General features: G+C 43.4%; 1 long non-coding RNA gene across 1 annotated transcript in view; it reads right to left on the reverse strand.

The window, feature by feature from the left end:
• Positions 1 to 1,139: 1,139 nt before the first annotated feature.
• LOC121046894 overlaps positions 1,140 to 12,692 on the reverse strand; it is a 38,965-nt gene continuing 27,412 nt past the window's right edge. Inside the window, exon 3 of the long non-coding RNA XR_006078489.1 lies at positions 1,140 to 1,188. This is a non-coding gene — a long non-coding RNA (uncharacterized LOC121046894). The remainder of the gene's footprint in view (positions 1,189 to 12,692) is intronic.

The raw sequence follows: 12,692 nt of genomic DNA on the forward strand, positions 1-12,692 counted from the left end.
ATCCAAATTTCAGTTCGGCATTTCTTTAAAGAGATGCTGAACCCAAATTTGGGTTCCGCAAAATAAGGTAGCAGGAGTGTTTAACGGGGCGACACAAACACCAAAACACCGCTCATAAAGCAATATCTCCAACGGGTGGACGTATGTTTGTAACATAAGGATGCGATTGAGCGAGAATCGCGACGTCGCGTTAAATACAGAATTGTTGAGGAGGAGCAGAGAAAACGGCCTTTCGTTCTTTCCTCTTCGTGTGCGTGCGGAGTCAAAGCAAGAAGAGAAGGAAACGTGAATCGTGACGTCACGGGGTTTTTGGCCTTGTTCAAGCGCGCTCTTCTTTCTCAAAAATACGACAATCCGTTGGAAATGTCGCTTTATCAACGATGCTTTCGGTTCGTAGCGCCCCGCCCAGCACTTAAGCGTTGTTTTCTGAAATCAACATTCCGCTTCAGCATCCCTTCCGGGCATCACATAAAAACACAGCTCCGCAAGAAAACATTTTTTTGTAGCAACACTTGTGCAGCTGTCACATTTACTTACTGTTTGTACACGGATAAAGAAGCTTAGAGGTCTCTCAGTCCTGCACACAAGTAGTAGAAATGTAATCATGATTTCTAGCCTGTATGTCATGGTGAATTTAATATGGCTCCATAAGAATCATGTACTGTATAATATATTTATCCTAAAACAATAACGGATCGTGAAATGGAGGGGGCGGGGCAGCGGCACATTCAAATACTCCTCAGGTAGGCCAAATGCAGAGCCCGCCTCTCCATAGGCATTGTTTATATTGCCAGTGCCCGCAAATCTCAACGACATATAAAGATGAATATCAATAATGCACTTTCTGTCCAATCAAACATCTGCGCGCACCGCTGTTATGGTTTCAGCTCACGGCTGCACAAGCATTCACTTTTGTTTTTTCTTTCCTGGAGAACCAAGTATTGTTTCTAGTGGTGGCCAATTTCGCTGTTCGGTTATTTCGCTGGCTGGAAACGGTTCGCCGTATCTTTTTACCATTTCTTCGTACACAATTGTGAGCAGCTCGAACCTCCGAAATTCATAGGTGTAGTTCCCTGCTCTAACGGAGCAGGTGACGTAAGCTCCGGTGTCGTCTCCAATGGCATCCATGTCCAACCCGTCAAAGATAATGCACTTGTCATTGGGGTACTTGTCGAGCAGATCTTTCACCTGCAAAGTATTTTTGCATACGCAGTTGGAGTAGTACATAAAACCATGAAATATTATTTCAGGCAGGCGCCCGTATATGACCTTATGGCAAGAAAAGGTTTATCAAATAATTAATATAATGATGATTTAATATCCCTTCATCGTCGTTACTGTGCATACGTTTGACCATCATTATAGCACTAACCCAAAGAGCACAAGGTTGGTCTTTCGCACTGGCTTTTAGACAACGGCGGCTTGGATTAAATATCTTACATTTTGTTAGTTTGTTTCGCCGCTTGACCTATCTGGTATAGAGTAGTAGGAAGAAAGGTGTACATGGTCGTCCCACCAATCAATCCATAGGTTGATTGGTGGGACATCATCGATAATTGTCAATGCTGCCATTGATGGCGGTCATCGGTTGACCATCGTGACGTCATCGCTTTATTCTCGTGGTCACATGACGCCTGAGTCGGCGCACTATAGCCAACGTTATTAGATTAGCTCAGTTACGAAACTGCTCATAGGCGCCGCATACACGAACAGTACCCCCCCTCACTCACCACGACTCGCCAAGCGTCGCTCGACGCGCCGCCAGACGGCTGCTTTGGTAACTGAATCAGGAGACGTACGCTGCAACGTTACTAGAAACGTAAAAAAAAAAAAAAAAACAGGAAAAAAACTATTTTTGTAGTAACTTTTATTGGAGTTTAGTACAAAATGGGGGGCGCGTGATGTTTTCTAAAATCTTTAGTTTGCGAGGTTTTGCAGTACAATTAATATTGTTTTCATACAACCATGCCTCAGCGGCGATTTCAGGTAGTACGTCCCGACCTAGGCTCATCTTCGGGAAAATTCGGGGCGCGCCCAGCGCCCTGGCTGGGGACACCGGGGTGGCATCCCTGTACCTTTACCACTGTGTTCGCGACTCCAACTAACTAAAGGTGGCGCCACTCATTTTCCAAAATGGCGGTTATAGTAAGAGTTGGAGATGCGTGCCGCTGTTGAGCCTGTCTAGTGTGCTGGCTTCACTGAGCAACACAAATTATTCCTGGTAATACTAGGCAGCTAGGGTGTTATGAGCGCAAGTTACCTCTTTACCCTGAAAACAAGAACGGCGTTTAGCGTAATATTTACGCCAGGATGCGCGTTTTAATTCTGGAGCGAAACCGAAACTAAGCTTTATTTTGGATTTAATTTCTCGATATAGGTCTTTATTTCGGATTCTTTCATAACTCAAGACGTGTCTCACACCGTAATTATTTAATTTGACGAGTTGTTGGCGAAAGCTTTATTTCGTGACTTACGTGTTCGATCCAGGCTGATATGTGTAGCTGTTGTCGTTGTTGAAAAAATCAGTGCTGATAATTGTGCGTCCTCGCGGCCTTTTCTCGCTCAGATAATTCTGATTGGAAATAATAAATTGCGGACTTTTTAACGATTTTTAGGTTATTTTGATGATTCATTGTTTTAACATTATTCCCAGCACAAGAAAAAGAGAATAATTCAAATTTTTACAATATGTCCACAAGACGTATAAATTAATAAACGCTGTTCTCATTGCAACACCCCAAAGACGGAATACGAGTCAGACAGCTGAATTGTGTGTATGTGTTTTATAGCAACGCGCGACGCATAGGACTTTATATTACATCCAGCGTTTGACTGTTTGTCTATCTTGATAACGAAGTAAGATTTTTTCATAAGCTAAAAAAAAAAGTTATACCTTTCTGCAAAAACTGTTAAGGTTCAATGGCGTATTTTCGTGATCTTGGCGTTAATTGGGGACATACATTGCCGCGATTTGCATTAATATTAATAATATAAAATTACGATATTCAAATACGCAATTTTTTAGGCTCTAATATAATTTGTTGCTTATGATCTAATTTCAAACACGCGAACAAATATGACAATCAAAATTTTGCTAAATATCATGACTGGTGCCACTGCAGCATTTTTAGTTACCAAGTAATAAAATATAAATAGTCTAAAATCAATTAATAGATTCTAGCTAATGTGAGAAATCCGAGTAAAATTACATTGATTGTCGGTAAAGTATATTTTGCTACCAAAGTAGCAACTTTTGACAACCGGCAAAACGTCCAAAATCGTCGCCAATAACCTTGCAAACCAAATGCCGAAAAACAAATTTGTTTTTTAGCTATTAATTTTTTTTTATAACATTTAGATACTCTCTTTTAGTTACTCTCGGTCGTTTTGCCAATCTCAGCCTTTCCAGTTCGAAGGGATGCCTACCTGCTTGCACGTCTGCTCACTGCAGCACGTTTCGTTGGCGTTGGAAGCCGGTGAAACAGTAGTGAGTTTTAGTATTGCGTATACCAGCGAACGGAAGCGCTGTGTGTTTGTGTTAGCTTTGCATGTTCCACACTTCGCGTGCACGGAGTTCAAAAGTGCGGTGTTGGATGGCGCATGGCGATGAGGCGCACGCACAACGTGGGGAACGGAACTCTAAAGCAAACGCACACCGCTTGCGTTTGCTTCAATACGCAATACTAAAACTCGCCAGTAAGACACACTCCCATACCGGCTGCAGCACTACGTTGGGAGACTGAAGAGTGTTCTTTGCATTCGGAAATAACATATCGCGAGGCATGATCGCGAGCAGTTCCGCCGTGCCCGCCGAACACGAGAATCGGGGGACCCTCACTAGAGCGCTTCCCGTTTCCGCAGCGGGAGGGCGAGCGTCGAGCTGGAGACGCGAATATGTTTCGGCTCCGAAATGGCCGATCGAAGCTAAAATAGATGTTACGTACAGTTCCTTCAGTGACCGCTGCAGGATAACCAGGATAAATGGCGGCGTTGTGATCGCCATTTAGCCCTTCAGCTGGGCTCTTCGGAACGCATAGTTATGAAACGAAAATAGAGATGGCCCTTCGATCGACGCTTGGCGGATTGGAGTGAGTGAGGGGGGTACCCTCCTCCGCGGGAGTTCCACAACTGAGGTAATCTAGTAACGTTGACAATAGCGAACTGGCGCCATCGTTTGACCTTGTGACGTCATGTGGTCACGTGACGCCTGTGTTTGCACACTGCCGCGAGGTGGCGCATCAGAATGGCGCATCTGGCGCCAGGTGGAACATCGGACCCGGCTGCGAGGTGTAGCGGTGTCGCGAAGTGGCGCATCTGGGCTGATAATTTACACCTTCCTATGAAGGTCTTGACTAAAATTAAAATGCTCCATCTGTAGTGAGCCGCCGAAACCCAGGAGGGCAATTTTCAGATGGAAGAGTTGAAATTTGAGGGGGTCGTGTTCACGAGCTCCCTGAAATGCTTCGCTCTTGACGAAGGCGACTACAAGATTAGAAGGCATCTGATTATTATAAATATGGTTGGGATCGATGCGCGACCCTCCTGGGGAGAAGGTCCTTGTTTTGATCTCCAGGACTCGAAGGAGGTATAGGTGGCGGGAGAGGACTGCACCCTTACAAAAATGAAAAACGAGTTTCAATTGAGCTTCTAATGTATTTTCATAGAGTCAAATGAAACTCAAAAGAAACTCAACGTTAAATTAGTTTTATCATCAGAAAATGGATATTTATTATTTTGAATTTACTCACTACACATTCAAATGAGAGTTATCATTACTCACTCAATATCTATTCTTTTGAATTTACTCATTACAAACTCAAGTGCGGTTTATCGTTACCCAATCACTATCAATTCTGTAGAGTTTACTCATTTCACATTTTAATGAGTGTTATAAGTAAGAACACAATATCCATTATTTTGAGTTTACTCATTACAAATTGCAATGAGTTTACTCGTTACCGGCTCAGTATCCAATCTTTTGAGTTTACTCATTTCAAATTCCAACGAGTTTTATCGTTACCCAGGCAATATCCATTTTTTTTAGTTTATAAATGTACTGATTACCCATGTAAATGTGTATTATTATTAAGAATGCAATATCCGTTCTTCTGAGGTTATCCATGGAGACTCAGGTGAGTTCTACCATAAGACACCCAATAGACATCAGCTGATCCACAACGGGGAAATTCGATAAAGGAAAGGTGAAGATAATCATGAATGCAGATTGCCTGCTATTCAGAATACATTCTCCTCAAATAAAGTCAGGTTCAAAATTGCAATACAATAACTTCTCATATTTATTAACCATTCATTAACCCTTCTATGAAATCATAATCAATTATTCCTATTCTCAACTAGCACATTGTCTCAGGCGATCAAAATAACACAGCGATAGACACAATAACTCAATATACAACATCTGCTCCCAAACTTCCCTACGCGCGCAATCCACTAAAATATAAAATATATCCTGCCACGACCCGCCCCCTCCTCCATTCGCATTTGGCTAGACCACAAGTCTTACCATCTCAGTGATTAAGCAGAAACATATTGAAATTGTCTCTGAAATTTAGCTGCTCAGGTAATACAGGTAATTAACAGCTAACAAATTTACAATCCATTGAAAAAAAAATGATACAAGCCAGCAGTTGTTTTGCGACACTCCGCTAGATCAGTCATGACACCCCTGGGGTTCGCGCCTCATTTTGGGAAGCACCTGCTGTTTAATATTACAAATACAAAGTGTTGCTTAGAACATTTTTCAAGACATTTATAAGTAGCTATTGTTGACCTAATACCGCGCAAAAATTTAAACCAACACTCACACAACCTCACAGAAACCTAATTCCAAGTGTCCACAGAACTAAGACCAGTAAGCACAAGACGAAACACACACTAGGCTGATTAATTAACTCTCAGCTGTCATTTTGTTTAAATTCAATACACATGAAAATAAAAGAGGAATAGGAATGCCAATCGGCATAGCGTTTGGTCCTATGGGAGGTTGGACTGCTTCCATAGGGACGTTATCGGACCATGAGGAATTTTTATCAGTCAAACCAATTGTTTTGTTGGTCAAACAGGAATGTCTAGGCCAATTGTGCATGCATATTTGAGCAATAGGAAGTAATTAGACGTATGTCTGTCAGAACGATGTAAATGTATAATGGACGCAACAAGGGAGATTCGGGTCAATGGGAACATGTTTCTGCGCTTTTGGAAAGTTGTTTTTGAACGAAGCTGATGTATATTTATCAGATATCTAACTGAGGTAAAAATAGTCCCTGTCAGAAATACACCAGCCCGTTTGATGCATGTGTTATGTAGCCTGGGCTGTATGATGCAAATATCTGTTCCAGGTCCAAAGAATGTGTCCACACTAGAATTGTGGCATGTATAAAAGTACATTAGTCAAGTTAATTATGCGACAATGTTACGCTTCTTTTCAAAATTTTTGGATGGCAAAAATGGTTTCAGCCCAGCTCATAACACACCATCGTTACACATCAATGGTGTTATGAATATTCAAAGAGTTTTGTAGCTCGAAATTAATGCTAGAATCAAACACTCAGATACAGTCAGAATTTAGAGGAAAATACCCTATTGCAATGCTTGCTTTTCTGGAGGAATTTTAGGACCATGCTCCAAATAAAACTTAGGAGCATGGTGCGGTAAAATAAGTTTACTAATAAAATACGGTAAGCTGAGTTTAAATTAAAAGTAATCCACACAAAAAAATACAAACAAATAAATCTACTCCCTACTGCATTGCATCCGAAACAAATAGCGTGTCGGTGCTAGCTGTGATTTACTCATTTATTTCCTGTGCTTATAATAGTAACTGTATTTACCCTCTTTTATTCTTAAGTTTCTAAAGACATATTTACGGCACCCTTCTATCGCGATTTGGTCAGTTTCGGTTTCGGTATTTTCTTACTGGTTTCGGTTTCGTATTGTAATGATCGCGTCTTCGACGCCCCATCGGTAGCGACACCAGCTCTTCGTTTTTTCCTTTTTCCGGCGTGGTTTTACTACCGTTGAGTTTGTCGTGCGTTATGCCGTTGGGTGTTGGGTACATGTGTGTCGCGGGATGGAAATGCCTTTAGACATGGAAACGTGCTAATTCAATCAAGTTTATCGATCTGTGAACTTTCCACATGTGATAATTATGTTCAAGAAGTGCGCGGAAGACCGACCACGCGACAGAACGAGCAACTCAACGCAGTTGGTAAGCATGCTCCTGTGTTCCCTGCTGGAAATGGCAGGCCTTTTCCAATTGAAATGCACAGCCAAAACCTATGAGCATGAATGTGCAATTGGCGCCGATGAGAATATCCGATGTTTTGCACATTGGTGCAACTGGAAATGCTGCTGAGAAGCCGCAGCACGGGTGAAGGCAAAAGAATAGGTCGAGGGAAAGTCAACTTTAGGGGGCAAGCGCCACGATGCCAATTGCGCCAATGTGCACGACAATCAGTTTGCTCATTGCCGCTCATTCCAGCCAGTGGCGCTATGTGGCAGAGCCATTGTGCGGGAGATAGCAATGAGCCATGCACTGCAGAGAAGCGAACTCGGTGCAGTATGGCAGTGACAATGCTCAATTGCCAAATCAGCACTAGCAAAAAGTTTCTATGGGACCAGTAGAGATTTTTATGGGATCAATAGGATTTCATCGTACCAATGGGCATTTCTACTGGGCCGATAAAAAGTTATATCGTACCAATAAAGACTTCTCTTGTACCATTAGGAACTTTTATGGGACACGTAGAAAATTCTATGGGAACAACACGAATATGTTACGGTCCAATACAAGTGCCTAATGGTCCTTCAATAGGATCAATAAAACGTTGTACTGGTTAAACTGAAAGCTTCATTGGTCAAATGAAATGCATTTCAAATCGGGAACTTTTAATGGTCGACTGGGAATTTCTATTGGACCATTTAAGATGAGGATCATAGAGAACATGAAATCTATTAAGTGGGCATCTATCAGGTTAAACAGTATGCTTAGTGGAGAAATTAAAGGTGTTATATACTAAAGTTTTATGTTTTCAGCACAGGAAAATACTTTTTTTCCGCAAACATAGCCGATGGCAGGCACACAGCCAGGATTTTGATTCGCCCATGACAAAATGCTTTATGAGGGGGAGGGGGGAGAGGAGGCCCCACCAAATGGAAGGTTTGGGAGGAGGGTTCTCTGCCAAATGAACATTTTCTTTTTAGCTATATAACTTGAGTTGGGCCATATAGACACTAATTAAACCAAACTTTCAGTAAATAAAGTGAAGATGAACTCTTTTTGGCACGTGTTTTAGAATTTCCTGATTACTTATGTATTGTACTCTTTCGTATTATAAAACATGCGGCTGCCAGTAAAACATTAAAAAAAAAAGACTATGGGGAACGGCAACATTGTGTGTGCACATAGTATGCACAAGATTCATGAATAATTATATATAGGCAAACCACGAAATTCAGGTATCATCGGAACTCTGCAGTTTTAGCGGTGTATTCTGTCCTCTTGTTTTCCAGGATGTCTCAGTAACAGTAATAGCGTAAACGATTGCACCAACTGGATTATGTATTCACATTCGACTTTGCTCCGTTTTATTCAGTTCCACCTGGTTCCGGAGTGGAACCTTCTCGTTTTTGTATAAATTTCGCTCCAGAATTGAGTAAGTCAGAGTAAAACAGGGTCAAAAACAGAATAACACTGACTCAAAAATCATATTATCATCTTCCACGATTGGCCCAAAGCTCTCCGACATTTGACGTCAGAACTTTATAACTTTGGCGGAGTTGGCGAAAAAGTGCGATACTTCAGGCTTCCATTTTGCCATGTGAACGTATCCTGTTTGAGCCCCAGCAGAGGCTACGCGCCCGTTCCGGGGCGGCAGATCACGTGCACATTCTATTGCGAACATGCTTTTTATTAACAGAAAAGAAAAGCCGGTAGTGCCGAATAACATCGAATAATTATTAAAACCATGGACGTCATAAAAAAAGCACATAAAATGCACACACACACACGAAATAAGGATGACCTTCCCTAAATTATGATTGCACCTTGTTTCACGCAGAGTAATGGCGCGTTCACACTGGAAGCGGATCCGCGTTCGCAAAGCGGATCCGCGCGTTCTCAACCGCAAAGCGGCTAGGATCGAGCGGTTGGAGCGCGTTTTTGCCAACCGCTTCGGGACCGATTTCTCCCAACCGCTTTCACGAACCGCAAAGCGGCAACCAATCACAACGAGACGCTGACGTGACGTCAGTGACTTTCGAAACAAGATGGCACCTGTCGCTGGTGAGGCGTCCAAGGCGCTGTAGTCCTAGCGATGTAGTCTTAGCTTTCGACAAATCAACAGAGAAACTTCATATTCACGTCTGTGACTTGAATCCGCCGCGAAAAGAATTGACTCGTAAATTTAACGCGCTTCGCACCGGTGATTTGGTTCGGGTAAGAGTTTGCTTATTATTCCGGGTGCCACAAGCCCAAGCTCGCTGCTTTGTTAATCTCTGCCCGTAGAACGTCGGAACCCGCTCCTGATCGACCGAAATGTCAGCTTTTCTACCCACTAGTATAGTCGCATGAACTATTGAAAGCTTTCGACACCGTGCATGACTACCACGAAGGCCGATAGAGACGTCGTGAGCTTGATTGCGTAGCCAACGCACTACCGCGGAGGGGGCAGGGTACCTGCGCTAGCTCGACCTGTAACGTTTGCTACTAATAGAATAATTAAAGGGAACCTACTCAAGGAATAAAGTGTACGTACCAGACAATGCAGAGGTAATCCATACGGCGTTTATTTGAGCTTAATGTCAAACAAACAGTAGACTCGATCGACGAGCGAGTGACGAGAGGAGAGTCCGCCACCAACGAAGCCACGACCGGCTAGCACCGAACACATTCCCCCGCACCACGGTCCAGGGGTGCTATGTTGCGCTTTTTGCACTCCCAGGAGACTTGGAAGAGGGAAGTGACGTCAATGACTAGAGCAAACGCAGATTGGATGTTGACAGAAGAAAACGAAATCAACACCCAATCTGCGTTTGCTGTGTCGTTGACGTCAGTTCCCTCTCCCTAGTCTCCTGGGAGAGCAAAAAGCGCAACATAGCCCCCCAGCCCACAGCCCACAACTTCGAAAATGGTAAGAGCGAACAACGAGGGGGAAAACTGGCCCTCCATCCCGAAAACAAGGTCAGCTATTCATGCGGGAAGGGTCCACTTCGAAGAAAAGGTCGGGGGCTTCCTGTTCTGAGTCAGCAAGGCGCGCCTAGCTGGGCTTTGCTTGTGGGCGAAGTCGAGGGAATTACAGGCGAGTTTGGCGGGTCCATGCTTTTTTTTTTTTTCGCTTCCTGAACTCGTGATGCGCGCGAACATCCCGGGGAGAAAAATATTCCGAGTGCCAATATAGCAAAAGTTTGGCTTTGGATTGTAAAACAGGGTTGCCAAACGCAAGTCTCAAAAGATCACGCGTGATCGCCGAGAAACCGCCAACCGCCTCTCGGTGTGTCTGAACGGGGTCGCTCGCGAACCGCATCCGCGACCGCTTCGCGAACGCGGATCCGCTTCCAGTGTGAATGCGCCATAAGTGTCAGGCAGCGCTTTCCACTTCGTAGTTGAGCAAGGAAGTTCCTTTTTGAAAGAAAATTTACGCGCTTTTTGGCCGTTTGAGCCTTTAGTTTCGTTCTGGCTTCCCAATGCTGTACTTTTCCTTGGTGCCGGGAAGAGTGTACACTCCAGCAATTAAGTTTTCAAGATTCAAAAGCCCTTCAACCTGTGTCCAATTAGAATTAAGGTCAGCCGAAACAGGGTACGTCTGACTTGTTACATTCGTCTTTGGCAGTAGCCGTTTCGGAAACTTGGACAGGAAATTGTCTTCAAATATCCCGTCGCCTTTCACAATTTTATCACTTGTGTCTCCACTAACTGGACCAGCACTGCGACCGCCTCCGATTTCATTGGTACTACTTAGTTCACGGGGACTTTTTGTCTCACCGTGCTCCGAGACAACCGAGCTTACAGAAAATGCTGTCGGCGTCGTCGGTTCGGGTCCCTGACCTGTTGTAGCATTTTTCAGGACACAACTTCGTCTCAGGACTGTTGTCCTTGGCAAGCTGGGTATACTTCTTGGCTCCAAATATTTTTTTTTTGGGGTTCATGGTCGCACAGCGCGACACCCTACATGTCTCAAATTGAAATTTTAGAATTCGCGCCGACGTCATCCCGCAGCAAATGCAAGTTTCTACTTAAAATGACAAACAAAAAAAAATTATTCGTTATAAGTTTAATGTATAGTTAGTATTTAAATTTTACAATTAATTAATACTATAATTTTTAGAAACGTTTATTATTTTCTTAAGTTCATCAGTCCGAGTCACCCTTGCGGGACTTGCGGGCTTGCGGGTTACACCACGTGACAATATAGTGTGAGCTGGAGTCATTGGAGTGAGCAGTGGGGTCAAAATAAGTTTTCAAAGTGCAAATTATGCAAATGTTTTGCTATATTAAGATAAATCAATCAATCTTTTAACTATTTGTTTTACTTCAGCAAACAAAAACAAGGGTTAAAATACGAAGTAATATAGTCACGTGATACATCCCCTGCGTCAGGAAGTCCGACGTGATAAACCGAACGTTCCAGCCGGAGGCCAAGGAAGCGTGGCAGCTGTGGAAGCACGTGGATGAACCGAAGCGGCCGAAGCAACGTTCGCGGGAAGTCTAACCGCCTGAAGCACGTTGCAGAGTCGAGAGACTCGAGCTACCCGAATTTTACGAACGATTATGCAAGCGTACGTCTTGAGGACGACCATGAGCCACATATCATCTCAATTTCTGATGTGGAGAATTTCTGCCCGTCAAGCTGGTGCGACGAAACGGAATCGGACTTCTTCAGGGCGCGGATCCTAAAGCTGTTTTGGTAAGTTCTAGTCTGCCTACGGCGTTAGGCCCAGTCTAGTGACCATCTCCTTTAAGCTAAAAGTTGCAGCTTTAAGCTCAATATGTGAGAGTAACTCTCGGCGCCGGTCGTTTCAGGATCGCCGAGTGACGCGGAAACCCAGTGACAGCAAGTGGGTGCTAGTACCGAAAATTTCCTCCGACGAGATGAGTGCCTGCCCGGGAGGGCTGGAGGAAGCTTGTATGAAATAGGTAATCGTCATTTCATTTTCGCGCTTGCGAAGCAATTCATAAGACGTATTTTAAATTTGAGATTTTCTTTAGTTATACCGCCACAAGTACCAGGAACTTCATTGATGGGGTGCCGTGTGTTTGTTTTCATATGCTCAGAAACTAGGTAAAGTTTATGTGTTTTATCGTTTTTTCTGTGCTGATAAGCTTAAGCTTAGAATGAATTATATGTGTCAAGGCGTGGCGCGGTCTGTGTCTATTTGGAGAAGAGATGTGTGTGTGTGTGTGGGGGGGGGGGGGGTAAAGAGAGAGAGAGGAGATGAAGAAGAATTGGAGGATGAGGATTTTGTCAAATCATTTAAATCGTTAACTCCGGCAATTATAAGGTAAGAAGGATAACTGCTAGTTACACCGGTTGTTTTGTGCCAAACTCAAATTGTGTTTTGCCGCGTAAATATTGCTACAATTTTTTTTCATCAACAAAATTAGTTTTGAGGCATGCCATTGACAAATAGGACCCTGTTTTAAATTCCAGTACAGGTTATATTGCGCTGGTAAA

The sequence above is a fragment of the Ixodes scapularis genome, unplaced genomic scaffold (assembly GCF_016920785.2).
Source record: "Ixodes scapularis isolate PalLabHiFi unplaced genomic scaffold, ASM1692078v2 PGA_scaffold6__148_contigs__length_123643588, whole genome shotgun sequence".
Classification (NCBI taxonomy): Eukaryota; Metazoa; Arthropoda; class Arachnida; order Ixodida; family Ixodidae; genus Ixodes; species Ixodes scapularis.